This window comes from Rhipicephalus microplus, chromosome 3 (assembly GCF_043290135.1).
Source record: "Rhipicephalus microplus isolate Deutch F79 chromosome 3, USDA_Rmic, whole genome shotgun sequence".
Classification (NCBI taxonomy): domain Eukaryota; kingdom Metazoa; phylum Arthropoda; class Arachnida; order Ixodida; family Ixodidae; genus Rhipicephalus; species Rhipicephalus microplus.
Genome location: NC_134702.1, coordinates 160,871,387 through 160,882,791, shown reverse-complemented (window position 1 = coordinate 160,882,791; position 11,405 = coordinate 160,871,387). Strand labels below are relative to the sequence as shown.

Genomic DNA, 11,405 nt, shown 5'->3' with positions numbered 1-11,405 from the left:
CTTTTTTTTTAGTTACTCGTGGCATAAAAGAAATAATACAAGTGTCGATAATATTTGTAAATTGGATTCCAAGTTCATTTACATCGTACTTGCTGTTTTCAAATTCACTAAAATGAAACGCGAGGGTATCAAAGGTTGAAACGCCATCTGCCAGAGCGAAATCGAGGAAAGATAAACGTTACAACATTTGTCTAATGCAGTGTTACATAGGCTTAGGAACACGGCTTGGTGGTCTGATATTCCTGAAACTACCTCACACGTTGCACGGGCGTCTATTGATCCGCTCACAAAAACTAACTCCGAAACGGATTTGGAAGGTCCCTAAATTTTGGTGTAAACCTGCACAATTTGAAAAACATCACATGTAAACGCAATGTTTAGCATTGATTCTCCGACGAGGTCGTACTTTGTGAGTGAAAGTTGGCCTTTCGGTGAAGTTCGTTGAAAGAACGGTTCGATCATCGGGTCTTATATTTTCGAACAAGCAGCTCTCAAGCTCCTAGAACGTGGAATGTGGAGCATTTAGGGGTCTGTGTATAGCTCCTATATTGTATCTGATACCACTGAAATAAATGGTACAAAATGCATTCAATGTTGTGTATATTCGGCATTTTGTGGATATTTAGCAACGACTTGAAAAGAATACAAACACCACAAGAATACAGTTAATATTGCTTTTCAAATAAAAAGTCACTCCCACTCGATACACTTTTAAGTGGTTTATTAAATCGTCGTGCATGTTATTAGGTGCGCAATTTACATTGCTGCTCCATGACCATGCAGTTAGTCTCTCCTCTGTCGACATGCCCCATGGCGAGATAAGGTAGTCGGAGAGCACCCAGCTATCTGATCTTACTTAGCGGGGCTGTATCTGGCGGCTGACTCTGCTTCAGCGGAAGGGACAGCAAAGGCGCCTGAAAAACAAAAAAGAGAATAACTTGCAGGAGGGAGCAGGGATCTGCATGACGTCAGGAGGCGTGCACTTGTTTGTATATGTGGGCTTTCATTCTTGTTTAATCTAGAAGTCCTTTTTAAAGCTTCAGCTTTGCAGTTACGCATTACAAACCTGTCGGCAATTTATCGTCAATTTAAAACCGAAAAAATACATTGAACTATTTGCGTGTCCCAGTGTGTCTACCTTTGAGGACAATTTCGCATAGCACTGTTAATCTCACTCATGATGCTACTCCACCACATTTAGAATTAACACCATACGCAATTGTAAAGTGCGTCATTCGCGTTTTCTGTATAATGGTAGAATAGCTACGTCGTAAAATTCTAGTATCCGTCATCTTAAATTGAAGGTGCACAGTCACTGTTGAATAAAAATTACTTAGTTTTAGCTACAATGCCACCTAAAATATACATGGCCCTTGGCTGATGAGTCTCACGTAGTTAAGGAAATATGTCAGTCAGAGAAAAGTTTTGCATCGCTCGAACCTAAATATTACCACATCCAACTTTAAGCTGCTGAATGAATATTTTCTGTTATCTTAAAAACTTATGCCAGACTGTTTTATTGCGACAGCAATTTTATGGACACTGTCGGCTGGATTCTGCCAAGAGCGTCGTCATCACTCACCGTATATATACACGTATCAACATATATGAAGACGCGAGAAAGAAAAGTAATTCAGAAAAAGACTTCAGCGCGCGGAATCGAACGCCAGACCACTGAATTGTGAGTTCTAGGCGCTAACCACTGAGCCACGAAGGAGCACCTCCTTGTACGTTCAAACTGCAAGCTATTTAGATATACCACTTACTGCTGGTGACAGGCATCTCGGGAGAAACTATTCTGTTTTCAGCATTACCAGCAAGATGGGGCAATGAGCGCGCGTCGCCACATCGTCACGACGCGACAGCGCGCTCTTTTATCTTCTAAGCGTACTTTGCCCGCGGAGAGGGAGCAGGGTGGACGCCAGCGTGCGCGCTTATCTCACTGTGGGGACAATTGTACGACTTGGCTGGCCTTGGACTTTCACCGGAACAATTCTGTTGTAGTTACTGGACGCACAAATGTCACTCCAATTGTTGCACAGTCTCTGTTCGCGAGAAGGGTGCGTTTTTCAGACAGAGCACATTAACGACTGAGACGCTTACTCACGTTCATCTGTACCTTTGAGTACATTTCGGACGTCATTTGTGCGTGAGAAACGCGGGGCACGTTGTGATCTGCTTATCATTTTGCGCGTGACCTTCCAATTTGTTGCTATCGCGTTCATTGCTTCGCCTTTGCGACAAAGGTGTGACTTTTTTAATAGCGTAACACTTTGATACACAGTGTTTCAAAATTTCGATTTTGCCGGTTTCCGAATTTTTAAGGCACAAATTTGTTTGGTCTTCACTGAGAAACATTGCGCCACAATTGCTGCGAAAACGAAGTTAGGAAGGAGACAGAAAAGAAGTGTACAGACATGTGGCAAGGAAAACATTGGGCAATCGGGAAGGTGCATCAACGAGCGGTTCAAAGAGCATCGATATGCCTGTCGGCAGACAGCCATCACAGGTCAAGTCAAGTCAAGATCCTTGACAATGTGGCGCATACCCACGCTGGGGTATTGGCCAAGAACCGGATAGTTTTATAAATTTCTTCCTGAAAAACAGGCTAAAATTAATCTCCTCTCTATGCTCTGCAGAGAGTGTGAGTGCTGCCAACTGTTTGAAAAAACTAAAATTCTGGCAAAATAAAAAAATGAGCTAACGTGGTTGCTTGGGCGAGTTGGTACGACATGATTCACATAAAAAACAGCGCCAAAAAACGAGAGACAAGAAAAAGAAGGAGACAGACAGTGGCACTGAACTTACAACAAGATTTATTTGCCAGAGCCGCACAATATATACTTGGGCAGCTTCTAACAAAAAAAGAAAATACAAAACAAACAAAACAGAATCCACCTAACAACCACATAGTCATCTTCACAACGCACCATGAGCAGCACGTGTGCTAACGTGCCGAAGGAAATCTATTCCTTCGGCTGGGCAGTGCATGTGTCAGCAGGCCTTCGATTGCGCTATCATTAAAAGAAATAGATTTCCTTCGGCACGTTAGCACACGTGCTGCTCATGGTGCGTTGTGAAGATGACTATGTGGTTGTTAGGTGGATTCTGTTTTGTTTGTTTTGTATTTTCTTTTTTTGTTAGAAGCTGCCCAGGTATATATTGTGCGGCTCTGGCAAATAAATCTTGTTGTAAGTTCAGTGCCACTGTCTGTCTCCTTCTTTTTCTTGTCTCTCGTTTTTTGGCGCTGTTTTTTATGTGAAAAAAATGAGGCCACACGCGAAATTGATTGATTGATATGTGAAGTTTAACGTCCCGAAACCACCATATGATTATGAGAGACGCTGTAGTGGAGGGCTCCAGAAATTCCGACCACTTGGGGCTCTTTAACGTGCACCCACATCTGAGTACACGGGCCTACAACATTTCCGCCTCCCCCGGAAATGCAGCCGCCGCAGCCGGGATTCGATCCAGTGACCTGCAAGTCAGCAGCCGAGTAACTTAGCCACTAGACCACCGCGGTGGGGCTACACGCGAAATTTAGGAAGCCTTTTTTCATATCAGACAAAGAAAGCACATGCGCCGGTTCAAGCTTCATTTCACTGACCCCCGCGAAAATCGAACGCATCAGAAGCCAGAGGTAGCATTTTAATCAGAATACCCGGATAACAACTTTGAAGCAGCATCACATCTGGTAATCTCAATCACCCCACGTGTTTCCATTAGAAGACCGTGGAGCAAGATTGCCGAGCCTCACCTTTTTCGCAGACTGACTATTATCTTTCTGGGAAGCCTTCATTCTTCCAATTTCTTTCAATAAACTTCAGTTGATAGTTTGCGCTTGTACCGCCCACTTTTTTTTGTCTCCTCCCTAACTTCGTTTTTCGCAGCAAGTGTATCGCGACTTTTTTCAGTCAAGAAAAACCAACTAACCCAATACCTCACTTTGCTAACGTTTATTTGGTGTTACCGCAGACGAGCGCCGCCATTGCAGCAAGAGCTAAGATGATCCGTTTCCCATCCATGCTGTCCAGCTGTCGCCACACTCGTGAAGAGCTCTAAAATAAACGCAGATCTTTGTTAGGGAACATAACACGTAGCTTAAAGGGAGTTCTCAAATTCAAAGATAATATAACCTATGTAAAAATAACACTCCCACCTAACGAGAACAAAGAGGACCCATTCTAGAAGTCATTGAGCCTCTTTCAGACAATATTCACTTTGTTACTAACCTCAGTTGAAGGTTGCAAGTCAGTACGGTGGTCCTACACAAAGTTACGATGACCACTGGCTGGGGCTTTTATAATGCCGCAAAGACAGGATGCGTGAGCGTCTAGATGGAGCGCTTTAGGTCATTAAACCACGACAACAAAAACACGTTTGATGTAGACGTCCGGCAGACCCACTTTTCGCTGATTCCCTATTTATCGGTGCATAATGAGTGTATGCCAAATACCAGTCTGATAGATTACCGATAATTGAACGACAACATCCTGAACTCACTCGAAATTAAACGATAATAGGAAGAGCAGAGACGATGCAAAGCTCGCGCTAACCATCACATCCGCATTGTCACAATTGAGTTGCTCTTGCTCGTTATGTGAAATGTAATAGTAAGTGCGTTGCACCCAATGTCTTCAGCAAGATGAGTTGGAATACTTAGACACTCAGGATAAACGAATGAACTTGTATTGATGGCAGGCTGCATAACTAAAGGCAGTAAATTGTAATTTGTGTCGATATTGAAGGTGCATTCTTTGTCTTATTGCTCCATAACAGGGGTGTCAAACTCGCATCAGCTAATTGTCTTCATTCAGAAAATTTTATTCTGGCAAGGGCCATGAGACGATAGGTAGGAGGAATGGCGTTAGTGAATAGGTTACAAGAAATGTCAGCTAATCTTGCCTTTTGATGGACCACTCCTATATTTTTATAACGGTCATTTCTGAAGGGTACGTGGTGGCAATATTGCAACAACATTTGTATACCTTTAATGGTATCGAAAGTCCCGCGAGTTGGTTTGAGTACATTCTTGGAAACATTTCGGTGCGCACACTGTGGGCACGGAAAACGGAAGGCGAGAAAACAAAGAAGCGCAAACTCACAACTCAGTTTATTGAAATAAATACACGAAATATTTATCCCAGGGTAGCTCAAGAGCACATGTGCATAGAAAACATGCGCTCTCATGTTTTGTATTGTTTTCCTTTTGTGCCTACAGTATTTTTGTCGTCTTCTACCGTAGCATCATGCATCACATGATGCCCCCTCCTCCTCCTCCAAAAAGTAGGAAATTAAGAGGGTTAGAACAACTGAACAAGGACAGAAAAAAAGCCGCCGTTTTGATACATGACCGAAGAAATGAATGCGATAGCAACACTTTGGACACATAGCAAACAGGGTGTGATATGAAGTAAGGCTAGAATATTCAGGAATTATATACAAAGTGTAGTTAGCACGGTCAAATGGGCGTTGAGCTGCAGCGTTTCTCGCGCGCGCAGCAGCACGTTATTCCTGTGCCTGCGCACGTATGAGAGCCTGCCTTGCTTCAGCGTGGCTAGTATAGGGGAAGTTATTAGGCCAATTGTAATGTAAGTGGGAAGAAAGAAAAGTGGGTGGAAAGATAACTTGCCGAGGGCAGAGTCCGAACCTGCGACCTTCGAATAACGCGTTCGATGCTCTACCACTGAGCTATCACGGCGGCTACCCCCCAGCCACTTTATTGTGTATCTATGTGAATTTAAACGTGGGAGTGCCAGTGTGTGAGAGAGACTCGGAGACAGCACCCGTGCGTTGGGCCGGCTGTTCTTTTTTCTCTCTTCATTGTTCTCTTCCTTTTACTGAGCCCCGCACGCACCCACGCCCAAGCTCCACTGCATCTTCACTACACTCGGCCACGCTGCGAACATAGAGCCCTTTCGAAAATCGCCCACCTCTGGCAGTGGTTGTCTCCTCGCGAGGGAAAGCGTTCATAGGTACTGGATCTTGACGAATCATCGGTAATGCTGACGCCTCTGGAGGGCGGCATTGGCTGCCTCGTTTGGGCCATTCGCAGACACACTGCGGCTTGCTTCCGAAGTAGGCTGATCATTTCTCTGGTGGGCGCCATTGGCTGTGCCTGGGTGGTCACTCTTCTGCACGCCTCGATGTGTCTCGCGTAACAGTAGAAGACTCAGGTGGCCGAGATTGGCTGCCTCGTTGTGGCCGAAGTATGCTTAGGAGGTAAATTTGTGGCTGAAGTTTAGGCCACCAGTCGTCATCCACTTTCGCGTGATGAGATTACAAATGCTTGCGCTGCGCAGAAGGTGTGCAAGTTCGGACAAGGTATGAAGAGAGGTCACATTCGGCTTAGCGGAATCTGCGTTGCTGTCTCCGAAATTTTTAGTCCTACGACAAACGGGACAAAAGGTGGTCAATCGTGGCTCTGTATCACGTTAGCATGCATCAATGCCGCCATGCCTGCACCTCACGCTGAAATCATTGACGTTTTCTGAACGCATCTCACTACCTTGCTTGAACTGGTCGCCGTATGACCGGTGGGTTGAGTCAGCGGTGGGTCTGAAGGCGGGGAGAGCTATTTTGTGTTGATCCGCGCGGCCATCTGGTGGTAGACCAGATGTCCGAAAAGAGCGTTTGCCATCGTCAGCAGATTGGTATGCGTCGCTGTCACTGGCATGCGTCGTTATTTCGCATGCGTCGCTGCCGGTATGAATAAAGCTGGCTCTGCTGACCAGAGGCGCATCAATGGTTTTCTTGCTGGCTTCTTTGAACGGAACATTTCAGCCCTCGGCCAACGACTGCTTCAAAGCCATCAGGTGCGTGTCCGTCTGGTCACAGTAGCTGCTCTTTGTCACAGTAGGACTAGGCCCTTGAAGATGTGGTCTGTCTACTTGGGCTCTATGTGTTGATGCGAGACTAGGAGTTGAAGAGATGACGTGGACTCCATCATGATCAATGGTGAGGTGAACATCACCAGAGAAGAGGAAGTCAGCTCCTAGGATCACATCAGCGGACAGGTCCTCGATTACGGGAACGCTGACGAGGAACATGCTCACGGGTTTCGTTTCGATGTGCAGATCAAGCACACCGACAGGCAAAACGGAGCCACCGAGGATACGCCGGGGCGCCTCACGCCATGGTTGTAGATTGGCTGGAGCATGGCGTCGATGCACGATGCAGCACAGTGCATGAAGCTCATGTTTGCACTATAGAGCCGTAAGCAGGGCAATGCTGATGACTCATATACCTCTATAGCGTTAGAAGGGACCGCCTTTGGTTGTGCGTAGCTTGTTGTCCGGAATCTGGTGGTATAAAGCCGATATGACCTCCGGAACTCAGCAGGTGGTTCTCCATCTGAAATGGCGAAAAAACCAAGTCGGTTCTGGTGGTTGCTTGAGGGCAGGCTGCTAAGCTGCCCAGAGGCGTCAGTGTTACCGTTGATTTTTCAAGATCCAGTACCTATGAACGCTTTCCCTCGCGAGAAGACAACCACTGCCAGAGGACTATTTTTGGAAGGGCTCCATGCTCACAGTGTGGCCGAGTGTAGTGTAAATGTAGTGGAGCTCGAACATGGGTGCGTGTTGGGCTTAGTAGAAGGAAGAGAAGAACGAAGAGAGAAAAGGGACAGTCGGCCAGCCCAGCGTACGGGTGCTGGTCTCTGAGGCTCATTCCTTACAATATATATATATATATATATATATATATATATATATATATATATATATATATATATATATATATATATTATTTATTTATTATTTATTTATTCATTTATTGTACCCTCAGGGCCAGGGGCATTGAAGAGGGGAGTGGGTTTACAAAAAATGGATTCAGAAGGCGAGTAAAGGGCAGTACAGGATTCAACGTTTACTGAATAATCAATTTTAGCTGATAACAAAGTTAGGACACAAAAGCAGAACAAAAGAGATCTAGTGTACATATTTTAAATAATCTTAGTATACAATTCTAGCTACAAAACACATCAGAACACGCAAGAACATAAAAAAACGAAAAAGGCACTCGTCATAAGTAACCTCAGTTTATAATGTTTGTTAGTGCAGCGCGAAACAGCTGATAATCAGTAATCGCAGCAGTCGCTCCAGGAAGCTGGTTCCAGTCTTTGCTGATGCGTGGGACAAAAGATTCTGAACACGTTCTTGTTTGGCATATTGGTATACCAACTTTGTGCGCATGATCGATGCGAGAGGACACGTAGGACGGATAAAGAAAAAGATTAGCACGAAGGTGGGGGCTGTTATGGAAGTTTTTATGAAAAAGGCACAGGCAAAAAAACTTACGACGAGAAGAAAGGGAAGTCAGCTGCAACGAGTTTTTCATAGCTGTAACGCTTGCTGTTCGATCGCAATCGTGTAGGATAAACCGGGCAGAGTTACTTTGGACCAGTTCGAGGGCTTTGATTAGATAAACCATGCTGGGATCCCAAACTGAAGCAGCATATTCTAATTTACTTCTAACCAAGTTCTTATACATCAGTAGTTTTAGAGAGGCAGGTGAAGAAGAAAAATTGCGACGAAGATAGCCTAAAATACGGTTTGAATTGTTAATAATGTTGCTTATGTGAACGGACCAGGTCAGGCAAGAAGTAATGTGCACACCTAAGTACCGGTAGGATGAAACACAATCGAGTAGAACATTATTAAGATGGTACGAGGCGGGAGTGCTTGAAGTTCGACATACGCGTAGAGCTTTACACTTTTTAATATTAAGGTTCATTAGCCAAAGACTGCACCAGTTTGAAATAGCGTTAAGGTCGTTTTGTAAAATACTAACATCGCTCGTGTCGTTAATTTCACGAAATATCACACAATCGTCAGCGAACAAGTGTATGTTAGATGAAACGCAATCAGTGAGGTCATTGATGTAAATTAAAAATAAGAGGGGGTTCATTCGGGCGTACCCCAAGGGGGCCTTGGGGTACGCCCGAATTAACAGAACATTCTGGGGAATTATATGAGTTGGCTGCAACAAACTGTGTACGGCCACACAAAAAGTGTTCCAGCCATTTGAACACATCACGATCAAGGTTAAGTTTGCTAAGTTTCAGGAGCAGGAGATTATGGGACACTTTCTCAAAGGCTTTTGCAAAATCTAAAAAAATACAGTCTGCTTTGGAGCGACAGTCAAGAATGTGGTGAAGCTGGTGTGTAAAAGACAGTAATTGGGTTTCACATGAAAATCCCTTTCGAAAACCATGTTGTGCATCCGTGAAAAATGAGTTGGATTCGAGAAACGTTACGATGCTTGTGTACAAGACATGCTCCAAGACTTTACAAGGAATGCTCGTAAGGGATATAGGGCGGTAATTTAAAGGAGATTCTTTGCTACCTGATTTGTGAACGGCGACCACCTTACCGATTTTCCACTGGATGGGTAGGGACCCGCTGTCAATGGATTGTTGAAAAAGTTTGGTAAAAAGAATTGAAGAATACGAGGCCGTACCTTGAAGAAATTTAGAAGTTATAAGATCGACACCAGGGCTTGAAGAGGGCTTAAGTGACTGTATTATTTTAGAAATTCCCCGAGTGTCAATAATAATTGAATTCATGAGTGGATAATCATGCAGCTTTGGGGAAGGAAGAGATCTACTGGAAGAAACCACAAAATTACTACAAAAATACCTGTTCAGAACAACCGGACACTCATTGTCGGGAATGGATTCGTCATTATGGTCCAGCAGTTTAATTGAATCAGTCGTGCTTAGATTATTTACACGCCAAAAGCTTTGGGGATTGTTTAGAAGCAAGCTAGGTAAGGTACTCTGGAAAAGGTTGGATTTTGCATTTTTGACAGCGGATACATATAGGAATTGTTAGCTACTTTGTATGCAACCCACCGATCGTTCGTGGGCAGCAGTTTCGCTTTACGGTAAAGGCGCTTCTTGCGGTTTGATAGACGTTTTAAGTAGGCATTGTACCATGGAGCTCTGGCATGCGAAGAGATTTTGCGAAGCGGGATGTATTTGTTGGTTACCTCGTCGACTTTTCGCAGGAATAAGTTCCAGTTAGCTTCAACTGTGCGGTTGTCGAAATTGTCTAGAAAAATGTCAAGAAAAGTGGACAGTTCAATGTTAATGGCATCGAAATTTGCTTTGTTATAATCGCGAATTGGCTTATATATATATATATATATATATATATATATATATATATATATATGTGTGTGTGTGTGTGTGTGTGTGTGTGTGTGTGTCAAGGAGGGAAGTGTATACTTAAGGGCTCGTTTTTTTCTTGTTAGACACAATAACAATGAGATCTAACAGACAATATTGCAGGGAAAGTATGGGAGAAGTTACTAGGCCTAATTGTAATATAAATGTGAAAAAAGAAAAGTGGATGAAAAGATAACTAAATCAATAGATAAGATGAATCATAGCCCTTTATGCAAAAAGTTAAGAAAAACTTCAGTGCTTGGGTCCATAATCAAGGGGGTGAAATTAATGAAATTTGAGTTTTCAGGAAACACTTCGTCGCTGTAAATTAATATGGTGCTCTATTTCAGCGTAACTTTACGAGTTGAGCAATGTCCAAGCCAAGTCCTACCCAGCCCGCCATCTCCAAACCGGGCCCAGCCCTAGGTCGGGCACCTCAGGCCCGAGCCCGGCTCGCGCCGGTCAGCACCCTGGTTTTAGAGTAGGCCCGAGTGCGTGTAGTGCTCGGACCTATGCACCTTCAATATACACCTTCAATATTGACACAAACTACAATTTACTCCCTTTAGTTAAGTAGCCTGCCATCGACACAAGTTCATTCGTTTGTTCTGAGCGTCTAAGTATTCTAACTCATCATGCTGATGTAATGCACTTACTTACTAATATTAAGTGTAATGCACTTACTATTACATTTCACATAATGAGCAAGAGCAACACATTTGTGAAAATGCGGATGCGACGGTTAGCGCGAGCTCTGCATCGTCTCTGCTCTTCCTGTTATAGTTTAATTTTGAGTGAGTTCAGGATGTTGTCTGTGGATCATCGGTCATCTATCAGACTGGTGCTTGGTATACACTCATTATTCCCCGGTAAATAGGGAATCAGCGAAAAATGTGTCTGCCGGACGTCTACATCAAACGTGTTTTTGTTGTCGTGGTTTAATGACCTAAAATGCTCCATCTCGACGCTCACGCATCCTGTCTTTGCGGCATTATAAAAGCCCCAGTCAGTGGTCGTCGTATCTTTGTGCAGAACCACCGTTCTGACTTGCAACCTTCAACTGAGGTTAGTAACAAAGCGAATATTGTCTGAAAGAGGCTCAATGTCTTCTAGAATGTGTTCTCTCTGTTTTCCTTGGGTGGGAGTGTTATTGTTATATAGCTTATGTTATCTTTGAATTTGAGAACTCCCTTTAAGCTCCGTGTTACGTCCCCTAACAAATATCTTCGTTTATTTT

General features: G+C 43.9%; 1 long non-coding RNA gene across 1 annotated transcript; it reads right to left on the bottom strand.

The window, feature by feature from the left end:
- Positions 1 to 728: 728 nt before the first annotated feature.
- LOC119159915 (uncharacterized) lies at positions 729 to 4,256 on the bottom strand. The gene is made up of 3 exons (XR_005108162.2): positions 4,233 to 4,256; positions 3,971 to 4,058; positions 729 to 914 (listed from the first exon to the last, which is right to left on the bottom strand). It is a non-coding gene; the product is annotated as an uncharacterized LOC119159915 (long non-coding RNA).
- Positions 4,257 to 11,405: the final 7,149 nt, after the last annotated feature.